General features: G+C 34.4%; 1 non-coding gene across 1 annotated transcript; it reads right to left on the bottom strand.

Moving 5' to 3' along the window:
• Nucleotides 1-1,058: 1,058 nt before the first annotated feature.
• Nucleotides 1,059-1,219, bottom strand: LOC141565299 (U1 spliceosomal RNA). The gene has a single exon (XR_012488975.1). It is a non-coding gene; the product is annotated as a U1 spliceosomal RNA (small nuclear RNA).
• Between the last annotated feature and the right edge of the window lie 5,334 nt (nt 1,220-6,553).

Here is a 6,553-nt window from a genome sequence, read left to right as displayed (position 1 = left end):
AACAAAAATCATATGATCACTATCTTTCAGTGCTTTCCGTTGAAGCAATATTGGTTAGTTTAGTTCTTTCTCTAAAAGGCAAAGAGCAATCCTCAAGTTGTGGTTAGTGTGGTGTGCAGTGGGGAGGTGGGGGAGCAGGTAAAAACTCAAATTATCTCTCCATGATACCTTCCTAATGTTTTTTTTTTTCTGTTGTTGTTTTTCCCCAGTGGATGTGGCTTTCTGGTCAACCAAGGCATTAAAAAGTCTCAAAACACATGAATACTTGCAAACATCACACAAAACCACCAGTTACCATACTCTGTCTTGTTGACCAGACCTATTTTCACATGGAGGGATTGGGGAGCACATCTACCTGTACTAAGTGCTGCAATATCCTTGTTCAGGATCCTTTTTCTATCTATCTATCTATCTATCTATCTATCTATCTATCTATCTATCTATCTACCTATGTATCTATCTATCCATCCATCCATCCATCCATCCATATCTCCTACATTTATATATAAAACCTACATTTAACTTTTGAATGACCTACAAGTATCTCATTTCATTCCCAGAATGAACCTAAAGTATGGGTGGTCTGCCTCAGGGCAGTCCATTATACCATAGCTATGTTTTAGTTCACCTGAATGTAATAGAATCATGTTGCAAATTTGATTGTATCCAGGTTCTTCTCTAACTATTTTGACCTCACAGGGCAAGTACAAAATCTTAATCAGAGAACACCTGCCTCTTTCTTGGCTGACTTCACTCCAAAGTCCAGAGTCATCCCCCAAAGGAAACAAGCAATAAAGAAGCATTGTAGGCTCAACAACAATCTTCTGAGTTGTTTCATTGTACTGATGCTGTAATTATTTCTATTTGCAAAGAAACCCTCCCTAGTCCACATTCCACATTATCATATGCAAACAAATACAGACACACACATAAATGCATACAAATACACAAATCTATTTTCATCACTTCCTCCTCCTTTTCCTCTTCCTCCTCCTCCTCCTTATTCCTTTTCTTTTCTTTTTTTCTTGCTTTAATGTAGTCACACACATACACACACATACTCACACACACATACACACCACTACCACCACAAATTGTGCAGTCAATTTCCTTCAGGTGGAGAAATTGCAGAGGTCAGCATAACCATTATAAAATGGCTGAGCTTCACCTTGGAAAAACTGCTTTCCTGATCACAGTCTCTCTCCTTCCAGGTAATTACCTATTTTCAGCTTCTAACATCTTCCTCAGGACATGTACTTTACTCTTCTAGTTTCACAACTCTTAACTTTGACCACTGATTGGAATGATTGTTTATTGTGACCTCGTTTTTTTTTCTCTTGGTCTCTGGTTTCTACCTATGCGTTTTAGCTTTAGAATGAGATAAACCTCAAAAATCCATGTCCCAATCCAGGATAACTTTCCATAATTATAATTTAAACTCTCTCTCTTTAAACAATTTTATAAAAATATCATGATAATTATATTATTTTAAGAATAAAATGATTGATGATATTTGGTTAAATGAAAAATGTCAGAATCAAAAGGCAGTGTGGGCATGGCAAGAATACAAAATGATCCCAACAACTTTATGGACATCTTTTCCTTTATAAGATGTATGTTGTCATTACGATTCTGTGTTGCCTATAAGAATTTTAAAATCATAAGATCCTAAGTTTTAGGGAACCTTAGAGGTTACCTAGTTCTATCCTATAGGGCAGGTATCAAATTTTCTCTGTGGAATTTGACTTGTTGCCAGATTTATGTACATAGTAAGCAGAAACACATTACTGATAAGGGCAGAAATTTAAGAATCTGGAAAAGATTCAGGAGTGGAATAAAAATAGCTAAATAATTGGAAATGATAGTTGATCTTCAAGGAAAGGCTAAAGGAGCAAAAGGAATTAGAAGTTAGAAGAAAATTTGAGGAAAAGTGATAATATCATATAGAAACTTATATGAGAGATTCTGAGCAATGGTTTTCTTTTGCTAGATTCTCATCCATATCACATGTGCTAACTGTAGGCATCCCATGGGACTCTGTTCTGGATCCCCTTCTCTTTTCTTTCTATACTATTTCACTTGGTAATGTCATCACCTCCCATGGAATTAATTATCATATCTATACCGATGATTCTCAGATCTACCTATTCTTTCCTAAACTCTCCATTTACCTCAAGTTCAGAACTCCAACTGCCTTTTGGACATCTCAAACTGAATGTCCAATACATATCTTAAACCAAACATGTCTCAAACAGAACTCAATATCTTTTCCACCAACCTTTCCCTTCTTCCTAACTTTTCCGTGAAGGATACCATCATTCTTTCAGCGATTTAGATTCACCACCTAAGTAACTCATTCTAATATTCTGTCCATGTTCATGTCTTACTAATTTTTTCCTCTGACACTGCTGTCACAGTGAGAATTCTCACCATCTCACACCTAGATTACTGTATTAATCTGCTGTTTAATCCTCCTTTTTCAAGTCTCTTCCACTTTAATCCAATCCTTCACTCAGCTGTTAAATGGCTTTTTCCTAAAATTCAGATCTAATTATATAACTCTTCATTGGTTTGGTATACAAAAGGCTTCATAGACTGGCTACCTCTTACCATTCCATTCTTCTTATACTCTTTTTTGCCTTCAACATACTTCATATTGCAATGATACCAAAACTCTTGCTGTTCTTCAAACAAAGCATTTCATCTCCCAACCCTGAATATTTTTTTTTTTCTGACTGTCCCCCTGCACCTGGAATTCTCTCCTTATTTCTGCCTCCAAGTCCCAGCTAAAATTCCATCTTCTATAGGAAGGCTTTCCTAATTCTCCTTAATGCCAGTGTCTTTTTCTCTTGATTATTTCTAATTTATGTTGCATATAGTTAGTTTGTTCATAGTTACTTGCATATTATCTCCCCCATGAAAATAAATCCCCTAAATGCAAAGACTATTTTTATCCTCCTGTGCTTAGCATAGTGCCTGGCACATACTGCTTGTTGTCCACTGGATTTGACTTTGGCTAGTGCCCCATTTTATTACAGTTAAAACATCTAAGAACAAGACTTTACGTTTTGTCATTCTCACTAATCCACTTTAATCCCTAGATTATCTATTTCTAAGTCATAAATGTGTTAGCACCCAGTAACTGAACCCTCTATGAACTCATACTATTTTTTAAGATTGTTATAGATGGATTTTGTTACTAATTTTTTATGTAGCAGAAACATACTGTGCCATAGAACATAAATAATTCCCCTATGGCCATATATATAGCTGTGATTACACAGCTCCTTGGCCCCAATAGGGACTCTTGGAACAGCTGGTATCTCTTGATGGTTGTTTATTTTAGGCTTTACTCCTAAGTAGATAAGAACAGACAAGTAAAGTCAGAGTGGATATGGTGAAGTATATTATGCTTATAGAGGGTTATGTCCTGTACACAAGGCATGAAACTCACCCCCATCCCCATTTAGTCTTTATTGCATGGCTTTAGAAGATAAAAAGGTCCATTTGGTGGGATTTGGCCTTGCTCCATTAGAGCTGAATTTATGTAAAGCCATCTAATATTGGGATTGACATTGTGTTGCATTCAAGACATTATTTACGCTCAATATGTTAAGCATATTTGAAACTGTGTTTAGTTCAAGCAGCAGGATCCCCATTTGGTGAAATCTACCTAAGAGAGCTTAGGTTCATAAATAATAATAGGTAATCAAATGAAATCATATATATATATATATATATGCATATATATATATATATACACACACATATATATAATTTTGTTAAACTTAAGACAATATATAAATAATAGCTATTATTGTTATTTATGTAACATTTTAAGTTAGAAGTGTAATTGGGAAGGAATGTCTTTTAAAGTCACTGACAGCACTTATACTTTTAAAAAAGAACTGAAATTAGCACCTCCATAGTAAGAGTAGTCACTTTAAAAGTGTAGCTACCAGATGATGTGCTTCCTTTTATAAGACTGAAATATGCTTAAAATTTTGAGGATATCTATTTGATACTTAACTCTAATAATCTTATTTGGTTTTGACCCTGGACAACAGAAATACTAAGCATTTTCTAAATTCTTTATGACAAATAATGAAGATGCTTTAGAAAGGTTCTTTGCACTGCAGCAACTTCATCAACAACAGAGACTAGTAGACCCTACCAGCCATCTGTCCAGACAATGCAGCCATATGTTTCTTGATATATTTGTCAAAGACAGACTTTAGAAAAGATGTTTAAAATCACCAGGTCTATAGAATAGCCTGTACCTTAATTCCTATAAGAAGAGACAGAAAGAGATGGAGAGGGAGAGAGACAGAGAAAGTATAAGTATGATGACAAATAATATTCATGGGATCCCAAGGATTCATGAGTGCTTTGAAGAAAATAGCTAGCCACAAAATGCTATTATTGAGCCCAACTTGACATATAGGGAAGCATGAGCACTGTGGACTTCAAGAACAGTGAAGAGTAACATTTTGGTTCTACCCCATCCATTATTGCTTATCTCCCAGGTTTGTGACAATAAAAATTAACAAATACTGTCCATATGACCAAGTGTATACAGAATAGGTAGCCAGGCAGCTGGTAAGATTGGAGATTAGCTGATGAGAGAGTGCCGCCTAAGCCTCCATTTCTTCCTGGTATCTGGGATGTTCACAAGCCTTTTCTTTGGATTTAAAGATTGGAGACTTGCAAATATGTTTTTTTGGAAGTATTTAAACCATATTTGACCCCTTACAACAACTCAGCATGTATTAGTGTAGCTTCTTAGACAGCCACATGGTAAAAGCCTAAAGGGATATATATATATATATATATATATATATATATATATATATATATATATATATATATATATATATATATATATATATATATATATATATATATATATATATATATATATATATATATATATATATATATACATATACATACATACATACACACTTATTACATATATCCCATATGTATGTATAGATATATGATATATGTGTGTATGCATACTCTTGCTATATATGTATACACATGGATTGATAGATAGATAAATAGAATGTTAAGTAGATAGAGTGGAGGGAGGGTCTTTAGGAAAGTTGTAAAGAATGGTTTCAGAGCTTTAGGATATTCAAAAATCACTCCAAAAGGATATCATCCCTCCATATTATCAATGGTATTTTGTTTCTTCAATTGTCCTACATGCTTTTTCATCTTCAAGCTCTCATTCTCAATTGTCTCCTTTATCCCTTCCTTCAGATATGTACAGACTGAAACAATACTAAAAAATCTCTTTCTCTCATCTTTACCACTCTAACCACTGTTCCATCATCTGTCTATCCTCTCCTGCTAAATTTCTAGAGGCTCTTGTTCACCCCTGCTGCCTCTATTTTGACACCATGCTTTCATCCCTTAGTTGCTCACAATCTGCCTCCTTTTTAATCACTCTGTTGAAATTACTTTTGCTACTTTCTGATAATCTCCCTGTTCCAAAAAGCACTGACATTTTGGGAGGGTTTCTATTTCTCCTTGTCCTCTCTAGCAGTTGCTAATATGATCATCCCTCCTTCTTAGTATGCTTTCCTTTTTTGGATTCCCTAATAGAGTGTTTTCCTACTTCTTCTACCTACTTTCTAATCATTCCTTTTTCATTCTCACTCCAATCCCCTAAAGATGAATTTCTAATAATACTTTATCTTCTATTCTCTTTTCTATGCTATGTCTCATTGTCCTTTTCCTCCCAGCTCCTGTCTCTGCCAAGCACTGAATAGTAGCCATAAAGGAGAAGAAAGATAAGGACAAAAATTCCCTGCTACATTCATCTGCAACATCCCTGTCACTGTTTTTCTCCATATGTTGGTGGTGGGAAAGGATTGAGCAGAGATAGGAAGAAAGATAACATCAACCTTCTTCTGATCCTCACATAACTCATCCCCCATTTTGTTCCCCCCTTCTTATCCCTATAACCTCTATTACATTTTGATTCTCACAGTGGTCTGATTCAATTTCTTTACTTCTATCACAAACTTCTCTCCTCCAGAAATTTCCCTTTCTCTGAGATTTCAAATTCCATCCCTCACTCTATTCTAGACCATGAGAGTGACTACTGTAGTTGTGAGGTCCTCTTTCCCAGTAATAGAGAGGACAGAGGCAGTTGGCAATTGATTATTTTTTTTTTTTATTTTTTCACCTTAGCAAGCCTACCTAAAGCAGAAAGAAACATTTTGGAATCCTAAGATAAGGACTTGCAATACTTTTCTCTATTAAATAATAAAAAAATCATTGTTAATAGATGATATCTAAGTTCTATAGCTTTTTATAAAATTACATATATATGAGGTATTTTAAACAGAAATATATATATACACACACATATATATATATATGTATATATATATATATATATATATATATATATATATATATATATATATATATATATATATATATATATATGTTTCAAAGACCTTACAAGTTTTGTTCAAGCATAATTCAAAATGCTTCAATTTTTCACAGATGCATCCTTCTGTGCTTCCCCCTTCCC

The sequence above is a fragment of the Sminthopsis crassicaudata genome, chromosome 3, assembly GCF_048593235.1.
Source record: "Sminthopsis crassicaudata isolate SCR6 chromosome 3, ASM4859323v1, whole genome shotgun sequence".
NCBI classification, from domain to species: Eukaryota; Metazoa; Chordata; class Mammalia; order Dasyuromorphia; family Dasyuridae; genus Sminthopsis; species Sminthopsis crassicaudata.
This window is presented reverse-complemented; position numbering and strand designations above follow the sequence as displayed.